Raw genomic sequence first — 13043 nt, 5'->3', positions numbered from 1 at the left:
AACGGTTAAAATGACATATTTTGTGTACATATATTTTACCACAATTAAAAAAATTTTTAGTATGAGAAACACAAATGTTCATAGAGTATTATTCCCAACAGCCAAAAGGTGGAAGCGACCCAAATGTCCATCAACAGACGGCTGGGTAAACAAAATGTGGACCACCCCCACAATGGAATACTATTCAACCATAAAAAGGAATGAAGTAATGACACCTGCTGCAACACGGATGAACCTCCAAAACATATGTAAAAAGCCAGACGAGAAAAGTCACATACTGAATGAGTCCATTTACATGAAATGTCCAGAATAAGCAAATCCATGGAGACAGAAAGTAGATTCATGGTTGTGAGAGGCTGGGGGAGAAGGAACGAAGATTGTTTAATGGATACAGGGTTTCCTTTTGGGGCAACAGAAATATTTTGGAACTAGACGGAGGTGATGGTTGCACAATACTGTGAAGGTATAAACACAAGTGAGTTATATACCCTAAAAGTGGTTAATTTTATGTTATGTGAATTTTACCTCATTTTTTTTTAGCAGTGTGAAAGGAAGAGCTTCCTGGTTCAGTAAATATGTGTCCCACAACTTGCAGGGTTTACATCACAGAGCAGAGCCTAAAACCCAAGTCAGGATCTCCACTCCAAGGCAACATTCTCCCAATTCCTCAGGAACGCCTGCCAGTCAGTCAAAAGAGGAGGACCTTAGCACCCCTCCCTAAAACGTGGCAGCTTTCAGACTGAAACCAAGGATAAGAGATGAGAAAAGTAGGCAGATTCAAGGCCATTTCCAAATGGGAAGCCCTGCCTTCTCCCTTCTTCTAGCTGCAAAACAGAATTTACACTTAAAAGGGTCACGATCTGGCCTCCCTGGGAGTGAGGGCTGCCAGGTCTGTGCCTGGAAACCGTGGCAGGAAGTACCTCTGGTTCTGGAGAGCTCGGGGCCACCGCCTGCATCCTTTCCCCAGTCCTCCCATCCACGTGTGTACTGTTTTCATGATTTCCACCCCCGATTCTTGGTCTTTCTTCCCAAACCACAATCTTATTCTTCCTAGTTCAGTGGGTTGAGGAGGAACTCAGCAAGGGCTTTGGGAGATTCTGGGGTGAGAGTGAAGGCAACAGGGCTCTGCACACTGGAGCACTGGCTTGGTTTCCCACGTTCCTCGAGTCCTTGAGTCCTTATGAGAAGCAGGGGCATTCATTTCTCCCTCTGCGTGGACAAGGCCACCCACAGGCCCCAGATGTACAGGGGCAGGAGCAAAGGAAAGCCGAGCCGTGCAATTTATTCACGACGTCAGCGAACTCAGGACAGAGCAGCCTTATGGGTGGAGGAGAGTACCAACAAGAAAGCAGAATAAAGGGAAATTTGGATGACTTTTATAATGTTTACATTAAGAATTCCAACTGCTTTATGATATTCTACAGTGGTGAGCTCTCAACTGGAGAGATTCTTGGCTATGTGACAATTTTGGTTGTCACAGTAGGGAGGAAGGTACTACTGGCATCTACTAGGTAGAGGCTGGGATGCTGCTCAACATCCTACAATGCACAGGAGAGCCCCCCACTCACAACAGAATAATCCAGCCCAGAATATCACTGGTGCCAAGGCCGAGAAACTTGGTTATATTGCATTTACCTTACAAGACTATTTTCATTTTATATTTTGAACATATAGGAGTTAGTCAGAAAAAGGAATTTTACATAGGCAGACATTTAAAGGGGACCCCAAATGTTTATCCAGAGTATTTCCTAATGATAACATTCCCAAAATAAAAAAAAATAAATAAATAACACAGAATCTCAAAATCTTCCTCATGTTCTTCAACAATCTACAAAGCTACAGATTAGGGACTGTTTGAATATGTGTGTGAAATGCCCACAGCTGGAATGGCTACGCTGTAGAGGAAATCTAAGTGGGATTCTGGGACTCTGAGCTCTACTCTCAGATAAGTAAGACGGCTCCTGCCCTCAGGTGGTACACAATGTGAGAAACTGTCTAATAGTAATCCAGAAATGCTTATAAAGATAGGCAAAGAGGTGATTCACTTCTTCTGGGGATTCAGGAAAAATAATCAAGAAGGTGAATTTTGAACTGAGTCCTCTAGAAATTCTTCAAGAGAACAAAATAGGTAAGAACACTGGAGACAAAGAAAGAGCTAAGACACTGTTAGGTATTGAATTGTGTTCCCCCAAAGAAATGTTAAAGTCCCAGTCTCCTGAGAATGTAACCTTATTTGGAATTAGGGTCATTACAAATGTAATCATTAGGACCTACTGGAGCATGCGGACCCTTTATCCAATATGACTGGGGTCTTTATAAGTGGAGAAGAAACACAGTCACACACAGGAAGGATGCCATGTGAAGATGGAAGTGGAAACTGAGGTATGCAGTTGCAAACCAGGGAATGCCAACGATTGCTGAGAACCATCAGAAGCTGAAAGAGGCAAGGAAGGATGCTCCCCTACAGGTGTCAGAGGGAGTGTGGCCCTGCCAACCCCTTGATTTTAGACTGCAGCCTCCAGAACAGAGGGCAAGTAAATTTCTGTTGTTTTAAGCCACCCAGTTTGTGGTACCTTGTTACAGCAGCCCAAGGAAACTAACATACCAGAGTTAAATAACATAAAATTCCTTCATTTTGAACAAACAATTGGTTAATTGTTTCAATCAATGTGGGGGTGAGTAATAGAAGATTTGATGTTGAAAAGATACCAGAGAACCTGTCACATCCTTCTTGAAAGCTGTATGGAGGAGGTGTTATTGTGGGAGCTGTGAAAAAGGAGGAGTGATAGAAGGGAAATGGTTTGATAAACTGAGAATTATGTTAAGAATAGCTGTAAGTTCTAAGATGAGAGGCAAGATATGGGGTAGCATCAATGCCAATTCCTGAATAAAACATCAACTGAGAAATTGTCAAACCCTGGATATGTGTCGAGGATAAGAAGATGTACTTAAGGCTTTGATATCAGGTTAGAATCAAGAAGGAAGAAATAACTGAAAAAGAAGAAGGAAGAAAAGAAGGAGGAGGGGGCAATGAACAATTTGAAACCAATGAATATAACTTCACATTTATAATACCAAAAAAAATGAAATAAATGTAACAAAGTATGTACCCAGCCTGTACAATGAAAATTACAAAACACTGCTAAAAGAAATGTTTTAAAGACTAAAATAAATGGAATGATATACCATATCCATGGATGGGTAGAGTCATATTGTTAAGATGTTGATTTTCCCTATATCAATCAATAGATTCAACATGACCCCAACCAAAATTCTAGCAGAGTGTTTAATAGGAACAAGCTTATCCTAAAATTTATGTGGAAAAACAAATGACTTAGACTACACAAAGTAACTTTTTAAAAAGAAGAACAAAGCTGGAGTACTTATCTGACCAGGTGCTATTGGTTGAAAAGACAGACATATAGATCAATGGAACAGAACAGAGAGCTCAGAAATATATCCACAGGGATACGGCCAAATGATTTTTGATAAAAGCATCAAGGTAATTCAATGAGGAAAGAAAAATTTCACAACAAATAGTGAAGGGACAACTGAATGTCTACATGAAAAAAATAAACTTCAAACTTAAGTACGTAATATACACAAAAACTAACTATTAATGAATCACAGATTTAAAGGTTAAAGATAAAACTACAAAACTTCTAGAAGAAAACATAGGAGAAAATCGTTGTGATCTTGGGGTGGGCAAAGATTTCTAAGGTAGGGCACAAGAGACAAAGACCGTAAAAAATTGAGGAATTAAATTTATCAAAATTTAAAACTTGACTCTGCAAAAGACACAGTTAAGAAGATGAAAGGGGAAAAAAGCCAACCAACAGACTGGTAGAAAATACACATATTTGACAAAGGACTTGTGGAGAGAATCTAAAAAGGACCCTTACAATTTAATCATAAGACAAACAATCTGTTTCTTTTTTTAATCAGCAAAAGATTTAAACAGTACTAAAAGAAGGTATATAATGATCAATAAACACATGGAAAAGTGCTCAACACTAGTCGTCAAGGAAATGCAAACAATAACAATGAGATACCACCACATACCCATTAGAACGGCTAACATTAAAAAGACTGACAATACCAAGCGGTGCCTAGGATGCAGAACTCACACACCCGGAACTCATATGCTGTTGGTGGAAATATAAAAATGACACGTCTACTTTGGATAAAAGGTCTGGCAGTATCTTAAAAAGTAAATATATACCTGCCGTACAACCCGGCTATTCTTAGGTATGTGTCCAAGAGAAATGGAAACATATGTCCACACAATCTTATACACAAATGTTTATAAAAGCCCATAATAATACCCCAAACCTGGAAACAACCCAAGTGGCCATCAACAAGTGAAAGAACAAACAAATTGTGGAATGCTGTTCAACAGTAAAAGGAAATGAACTACTGATATATGCAACGATGTCGCTGAATCTCAAAAACCAGTAAAAGAAGCCAGACACAAGAGTACATACGGCCTGATTCCATTATATGAAATTATACAAACTGTAGAAGTGGAGTGACAGAGAGCAGAGCCGCGGTTGCCTGACGCCAGAGGTGGAAGGGGGACTGGCTTCTAAGAGGCTGCAAGGAATTTGGCGGTGGGGGGGTGTTGAAAACATTCTCTACTTTGATTAAAGTGATGAGTATACACATTTGTCAAAACATCAGTGGGTACACTTAAAACCAGTGCTGTTTGTTGTGTCTAAATTATACTTCAATAAAGTTGATTAAAAGAATAATGAAGGCAGAGGCAAGGATCCCCTTGATATGCTGGGAGCCTAAGGGGGCTTGGCTGGGTGGTGCTTGGGTTCTGCTCGGTGTCATGGCTGACGACATTATTCTGGCGTCTTGTTGATGTGCGGCTGGAGACCAGGACTCTGAGTTTTTCTCTGCTGACTTATGTGTGTGTCTTTCCGGTACTCGGTAAACGGTGACAGTAAAAGGTTTGAGATCAATTCTCATCTGTGTGCTCTGCGGCAGGGAACTCTGATTGCGATTCAAAACGTTCTCTGTCTGTCAGCCTCTCTTTGAAAATTCAGAGAGAGTGAAAAGTGTGTCATTTACCTAAAAGAGGGAGGCTAGTTTGGGTAAGAACCAGCCCAAATCAGGAGCCATTTGGCACAGGCTCTGGCTGGCAAGAGTTGTGACACCTGGCTCCTCCCTGTCCATCTGCAAACCATGAGCCGTAGTAGGGTCACATGGACCCAGTGTGAGAAATCTGACGTCCTGGGAGGTGCCAGACTCCTAGGGCCCATCAGCACCGTGAGAATCCCTGAAAGCATCACCCCATTCTCAGGGCTGATGTTATATAACCATCCTGGACAGGTGAGAGGATAGTTTGCCCTACACTTTCAGGGAGGATGAGTCCTTGGATAACCAACTGCCGTGCTGGCAGCAAACGACAGTGTGAGATGGTAAAGGAGCAACGGAGATCTGCAGCCCAGGATGTGGACAATCCAAGGGCCAGTGTCAATCCACCTCTCATTCTGGGGTCCAGGCAGCCACCACAGGAGGGCCTAGATGACCAAGGAGAACCCAGCAGGGGCCATGGGACTGGTTCATAAGATAAGGGGTTAGTCTACCCAGTACTGCAGGCAGGGAGGCAGTGTGGACTTCTGCCCGGGCCATCCAGGTGTTCCTTCCACTTCCCCCCATCCCACTGCACTCAATACCTACCCAAGAGGCAGAACAGTGTCTTTAAAATCTGCATCATTTCTCTTTCCCAAACCCTTCAAAAGGCTCCTTTTCATTTGGGATAAAATCAACAGCCTCACTCAGAGTAGACTCTGAGGCCCGATTCATACAGTAATGCTCCAGGGCGCTTGCTTGTAAAGCAGATTCCAGGTTCCTTGTCCAGAGATGCTGATTCCACTAGCCTGAGATGGACCCAAGCATCTGCATTGGCAACAAACCCCTGAGATAATCCTGATGCAGGTGACCCACGAATTGCCCTTCAGAAATCCTGGTCTCCCCGTCTCTCCTCTCAGCCCATGCTGTTCCTCTGGCCCATGATCTCCAAGTGCATGAGCTCCCTTCCCTTCCTTTGAAGTCTTTTCCCAATGGTGGGGCCCAGGAGGGCCCTTGCATTGGCTTCGGCCACCACCCAGAACTCCATTGGCTCCCCCAGCCTTCCCACGTGCCTTCTTTGACTTGGATGTTTTCATTGCCTCGAGAGGCATCAAGTTGGTATTTCAAACTGTTGCTTCGAGACAAGTTATCAATATGTGTCTCTGAGACAGAAAATTCTGGAGCCACCGGTATTCTTTCCTCTTTCAAGACATTCTGACAGCCTGTGTTTCTCTACCTAGAACTTCAGTCTCTGCCCCACTCCACCTCGTCCCATTCTTTGAGTTAAATGTTGAGCTCCCAACAAGACTGAAAGCCCTCTGAGGGCAAGAACTTTCTCTCTCTTCTTCACTGTACACCAGGAACTGAGCACACCACCTGGCGTATCATTAATACTCAACAAGTGTTTGCTATGTGAACATGAAAAAAAGCAGGAGATTTCATGAGTGTCTCTGAGTAAACAAAATGAGTCCAAGATTGGGGAGGCCACCAAGACAGGAGGCAAGAGCCAGGCTAAGAAAAGTGAGCTGATGAACAGCTTCCAGGCCAGAGGGGAACAGTGGCCTGCCCCCCTATACTCCCTGCTGGGGGGCAGTGGGAAGTCTTCCCTGTGTTACTTGGGGAAGTAAGCCCCACACATACCAGCAGCAGAGGGGACTCAGTCCTAATACCAATTAACACTGGCAAATGGCCCCAGGGCTCCTCTTCCTGACCTTTTAAATCCTATCCCAGATGTCACAGCTCAGTTCTGATTCAGGAATCGCCTGCCATGGTGGTCCTCCAGGCTCCCCCTGCTCAGCCCACTCCCCAGGGGCAGCAGTGACACAAGCTCAAAGCCCCAGGGACCTTCACCAGCCTCACCCCACCTCGGACCCCTTGGAGACCAGATTCAACTCACCTGGAATCAAAGTTTCCTTATGTGTCTTTTTTGGGAGGGAAAAATCCTAAAGGAGATGCCCTACTGAATGTCTTTTCCTTCATTTAAGGGTAGGGAGTTTGGGGGGTCATTTTAAAGATTCCTTCTCCTTTTTACTAAAGCTTTATTTGTTTATTTCCCCCGCAGGTCTACTATGATAATTCACCGGGATCCCTGGGCTTTTCATAGGAGGGGCATGGTTTTAGTAGGTCACGAACCCCTCGTGGATATTCATAGGTTTTGATCCTGTTTTACAAGACTTTATATCATAAAGGTAGAGAAGCAGCAGCAGCATCTTTGTAAGCAGAACGCTTTTGCTCAAATCCCAGCTCTACACCTGACAAATGAAGTGACTCTGGGCAGACCATTTACATCATGTGGAAGTCCTACAGAGGGCTGCTGGGGGGCTCTCCCTGGATCATCTACATGGAAGTCCTCCTGGGATACTTGGTCAGAATGCACACATGTTCTCTGAGAACCCCAGCCAGGCGCCCCTAGGCAGTGACATTAATGCTATTCACCCACACCTGTGCAGGTGATTCCCATCCTACAGATGAGGAAACTGAGGCCAAGGTAGGTCACTGAACATCCCTGATCAATGATTGGAAGAGGCTGAATCCTGCAAGTAGAAGGGAAGAATTTTAAAAAATGAAAAAAGAAAAAAAAAAAGCCCAAAATCAAAATCATGCTTCTTTGTTCGCCTTCTGGAACTCAGACTCCCAACTCCCTGGAGCGAGCATGACGTTGAGTCCTGGAATGTTTTTCAAGACGAAGATAGCTTTCCCATTCTGTCGTGTTTTTCGCTCTCCTCTGATTCCCACCTGCTTGTTGCTGTCTGCTGGTGTCACACCTTCTGCACACTCGGAGCTCAGAGCAGAGTTGGGCTGGGTGAAACCGGGGCTCCATCTGCCCGCATGCTTTCTGGGGGGTGTCTGAAGGTAGCTTTGTGCCGGCACCCTTTGCCAGGAGGCTGAGAAGCCTTCTGCAGTGCCACCCGGCTCCCATCCACTCTCAGCAGAAGAAGCCGGTACCAAATCCAGCCCCTGGTGCCACTCAGCCAGATGGCAGGGGAAGCAAAACAAAAGTGACCTTGTTAGCAGACGGTGTCTTCCCCGGGAGAAGCTATTTTTGTTGTGGTTGTGAACTGAAGTTGTCTAGGCTGAGTCTCCTTCTCTGCGAGGGCTGTGGAATGTTAATTTGTTCCAAAGTTCAGTATTTTGATTAGAACCAGGAGTGCCAGATTTTGTCAGAAACATTTTGGAATAGGGTAGGCTCATGCGCGCTCACTCTTGCTGGCTGGCTCCCTCTCCCCCCACCCCCCACCACCACCTCTCTCTCTCTTTCTCTTTTGGCCACTGTACAAAGTAAATGTTGCTGCAGCAGCTGCTCTGGAGGAACAGCCCATCACAAATCAGAGCCGAGGGGTGAACCGGCTCCTCCCTGCATGTGGCCGTGACCTCATGCCCACAGAGGCACCCGGACAGGGGACAGACGTGAGACAGTGCTGTTCACGACACACCCTGCGTTTCTGTGGAAAGAGCTGAGAGCCTGACCCAGAGTCTGGGACATCAGGGTCCCAGACTGAGTGAGCTGGAGAAAAGAGGCTCGAAGCTGTCAGAGATTCTGCAGCCAAGAGGTCAGGTTCAAAGGCAGTTCTGGATTCTGAAAACCTTCCCTCTTTCTTTCTCTTTGGTTCTTTTTCCCTGACCATCTTCACTTCTCTCTCCCTCTCTAATGAGTTATGAACCCAAGTCATGTGCAACTATATTCCGCATTACAAAATAAACACAGGTAAGATGAAAGTGCCCCCGGACCCTAGCCCCAGTCCCAGCCTGCCAGGCCTTCCCAGGCCTAAGTAGGTGCAGACCCCTCACCTGCCTCATTGTCATGCTTGATAGTATCAAACCTATTCTCTGTTGTCTGTCTGGTGGGTGAAAAATGCTTTTAGTTTTGGTTTGGCTTTTTTGTTTGTTTTGTAGCACAGAGCAGTGGTTAAAAGCATGAACCTTGAACCTGGCTTCCCTGCGATCTGACCCAGGCCCAGTAGCAGCAGCGGTGGCGGTGGCAGCCATGTGCACGAGGTACACAACCTGGCTGAGAGTCTGTTCCAGCGTGTGTGCAGCAGGATGGGTTCCGGGGCGAGTTCCAGGGCAGCTGGGGTGCAGAATGAACTTGCATGGGTGGAGCGCTCAGGTCAGGCTGGCCAGCGCGGGGGCTCTGAGGGGCTGGCTTTCATCAGACTGCCATCGTCTCCCCATCACTCGTGATGTTGGACACCCACCGCCCCCCTCCCCGAACCTGCACTTTCCCTTTCAATTCGGAGTAGACAATTTCCCACATTTTCCAGGTTCCACACCACGGCTGGGAAAGAACTCGGGAGCAGAGAATTTTGGGCTTCTCTTCCAGTGGCCAGGCAAAGAGAGGACAAATACTCGGGGTGGAGTAACTTTCCCATTTCTTCCAGCTGGGATAACGAAGGTCCCTAGGGTGGTGGGACTTCTCCAGAGGCACAGAGGCCCCTGAGGCAGAGCCAGGACCCACTCCCTACAAGACAGCTCTCCCTCTGCCTCTCCAGGGCCAAGGCTAACTGGCCAGTGGTAGCTTCCTGAAGAGCTGGGTTGAGGAGGATTCTGAACTACAATAGAGATGCTGATGGGAAGAGATGCTCTGCCGTAAATATAAGAGCGTGGTGGTGCCCACTGTCCCAACACCCACTGCTGGTTTGCCTGTCAGGGAATAATGCCTTCACTGAGAGGAAGGCATACAAAGTCTGCTGTACCCAGGCTGTTCAGGCTTTGTTTCTGGGCCTCTTTTTCCCTCTGCCTGATCTAAAAGGGCCTGCCTAGTCACAGGGTTCGGAAGGGCAGAGCAGCCTGTGAGCAGTCTTCTCCAGCTGGAAGAGCTGGATGCCCTGGGCCGTAAACTTGCCCACTTGTCGGCCAAAGTGGAGGCTCGGTGGGCCTCTCGGGTGGGTGTTCAGAAACGCAGCAGCACAGCCCCTGGGCAACAATCATTTAGAAGCACTAGTAAGCCTGCAGCTAAGACTAGGTGCTCCGAGATGCCTGTATCCTCTCGGCCTCAGATCAATACTCGGGAGGGGAGGAGCAGAAGTACAGGCTACATACACAGAGGTGGGCACTGCTGCTCCAGGCCGCAGCTCAAGAGGAGGCTGGCCGGCCTCCCCCCGCCTCAATTCCCCTCGCAGGGCCAGGAGGACTATGGAGGGCTCCTCTGCAGGCTGCCATCTGCTGCCGCAAGCATCTGTGCTCACTGCCTCCCGTACAGACGAACTGCCTGTCCCTCTTCCCCACTTCCCTCCAGCTACTTCTCCTCCCCTTTCCCACAAGAAGGCCTTCTGAACGGGTGTGCAGGCTGCAAGCAGATGTTCAGGATGCTTCCCGGACTATCCAGGTACAGGGCAGCCAGTGCTTCCTCCTCGGTGCCCCAGCAGCCAGATCTGTGAGCCTCTGGATAGCTTACAGGTGAGCCTGCTTTAAGAAAATCCAACAGGAACAAAGCCCACATTTGCACAGCAGACACCTACGGGCAAAGTGTCCCCACACTGTGCAGTGACCCTTCTAATCAATTTCATGATTTCTTTCCTCTGTGGTTCTGTGTTCTCAATCAGAAGAAGAGGGGCCCAGGTATCAGATCACCTGGAGTTTTGTCAGTATTCACCTGGCCAGTCCCCACGTTTCCCACTCCCAGGCAAATTGGGGCGGGGAGTTAGTGGAAAGATGTTTGAGGGCCCAGGTGATGCTAACAGCCCCCTCCTCTACCACCACCACTGCTATTCTTGTGCATTTCAGCTCTGATTTACAGTTCAGTATTTACCTACACGATGGGGAAAGGACGGTCTCTTTGACAAATGATGTTGGAAAAACTGTGTATCTACATGCAAAAGAATGAATTTGGATCCTTAGCTTACACAATAGACAGAAATTAACTCAAAATGGATTAAAGACCTAAATGTAAGACCTTAAACTATAGACTTTCTAGAAGGAAACACAGGGGAGAAGATCCAGGACATTGGGATTTGTGACGACTTCATGGGTATGACACCAAAAGCACAGGCAACAAAAGCAAATACAGACAAACGAGATTACATCAAACTTAAAAGCTTCTGTGCATCAAGGGAAACAGTAAACAGAGTGAAAAGACAACCTACAGAATGAGAAAATATTTACAAATCATACATCTGATAAGCAGTTAATATCCAGGGTATGTAAGGAACTTCTACAGCTCAACAACAGCAAAACACAAAACCCAGTTTAAAATGGGCAAAAGACTTGAATAGACAATTCCCCAAAGAAGATACACAAATGGCCAACAGGCATATGAAGAGATGCTCAACGTCATGAGAAATGCAAATAAAAACCAATGAGGTATCACCTCACAGCCATCAGAATGCTACTATCAAAAGAACAGAAAACAAGTGTTGGCAAGGATGTGGAGAAGCTGGAACCCTTGTGCACTGTTGGTGGAAATGTAAAACGGGGTAGTCATTATGGCAAACAGTAGGTTCCCCCCAAAATTAAAAATAGAACTACCATATGATCTGGTAATCCCACTTCTGGGCATATATCCAAAAGAATTCAAAGCAAGATCTTGAAGAGATATTTGTACACCCATGTTAAGTGCAGCATTATTCACAATAACCAAGAGGCGGAAGCAACCCAAGTGTCCACTGACACGAGTGGATAAGGAAAATATGCTTTATCTATATTATGAAATATTATGCATCCTTCACAAAGAAGGAGATTCTGTCACATGCTACAACATGGATGAACCTGGAGAACATTACGCTTAGTGAAATAAGCCAGACGCAAAAGGTCAGATAGTGTATGACTTCACTCACATGAAGTATCTATCTAAAATAGTCAAAATTAAAGAAACAAAGTAGAAAGGTGGTTACCAAGGGCTGGAGGAAAGGGGCAAGGTGAGTAAGCATTTAGTGGGTACAAAGTTTTTGTTTTGCAGGGTCAAAAAAATTCTAGAGATTTGTTGCACACAACCTAAATAGACTTAGCCCTACCAAACTGCACACTTAAAAATGGTTAAGTTGGTAAATTTGTTAAGTGTTTTTTTTTTTTTAACCACAGTAAAAAAGTTAGCAATTACCTATGGTGGAGGAGGGTGGGCTTTGACACTGAACTGTTCCCATATTGCTATGATCATTAGATCAATTAGAAATGAGGTTTAAACATCTCAGAAAGAATATGTACGTTTATTTGATAGTGAGATTATACATTTAAAATTTTTTTTATTTGTACAAATTAGATCCAGAACACATTGTTTACATAAAATGGGCATCTAAGGCATACTCTTGCCTCCACAGAAATAATTGCATTCCATAGAACAATCCATTTGTGAGCAGGAAAGGGATTTTTAAAGATTCCAACCATCTCCTGTAATTGAAGGATGATGACTCTGGGGTTTGGCTTGCTTCTCCCAATATGTTTTGGGAGACACAGTTCTCTCAGTTCATTTCATTATATCCACATCCACTGCCCAGGCACTATGTCTGGTCCACTCACTATTATATCTATTCTGGCCGCTGGTTCTGAAATGGGCCTTCAGTAAGCGGTTGTTGAATGAATAAACAAGCACGTGAGCAGATCTACCAGTGAATGTTGTGTCGTGGGGTATCAGTGAGAATGCATCGCTACATATATCTGTGTCATTTCAATACCTCCACTTCCGTGCATGTCTGCACTGCTAATGCACGTCTCTGTGGACTGACCATTTATTCTTAGAGACGACCTACATAGACAATCAAGGGCAGCTACAAAAATAACGCTACGGAAGCACCAGGCACTGTTACATTATGTTCTATAAACAAGGATACAAGGTATACAAATTAACCTCTCAAGTCATGGAAGACAAGTTGTGTTCTCTGAGAACAAGAGGTCCAAGGTCAAATGAGTTTGGGAGATCTGGGAGATTAAACAGAGCTAAAGAGGTCTCTAAATGTGGGATGTCTCAGAGTCTTTAAAATGCCAAAGTGCATGGTTACTCCTGAAAAAATAGTAGGTAGCAGTCCTTGAAC

At 45.4% G+C, this 13043-nt stretch overlaps 1 protein-coding gene across 1 annotated transcript in view; it reads right to left on the bottom strand.

Moving 5' to 3' along the window:
• The window catches only part of SPRING1 (SREBF pathway regulator in golgi 1), a 317312-nt gene that overhangs the window by 252425 nt on the left and 51844 nt on the right, over positions 1-13043 (bottom strand). The gene's annotated exons all lie outside the window — the stretch shown is intronic.

This window comes from Camelus bactrianus, chromosome 32, assembly GCF_048773025.1.
Source record: "Camelus bactrianus isolate YW-2024 breed Bactrian camel chromosome 32, ASM4877302v1, whole genome shotgun sequence".
NCBI classification, from domain to species: Eukaryota; Metazoa; Chordata; class Mammalia; order Artiodactyla; family Camelidae; genus Camelus; species Camelus bactrianus.
The sequence above is the reverse complement of the archived record's forward strand: the minus strand, read 5'-3'. Positions and strand labels throughout refer to the sequence as shown.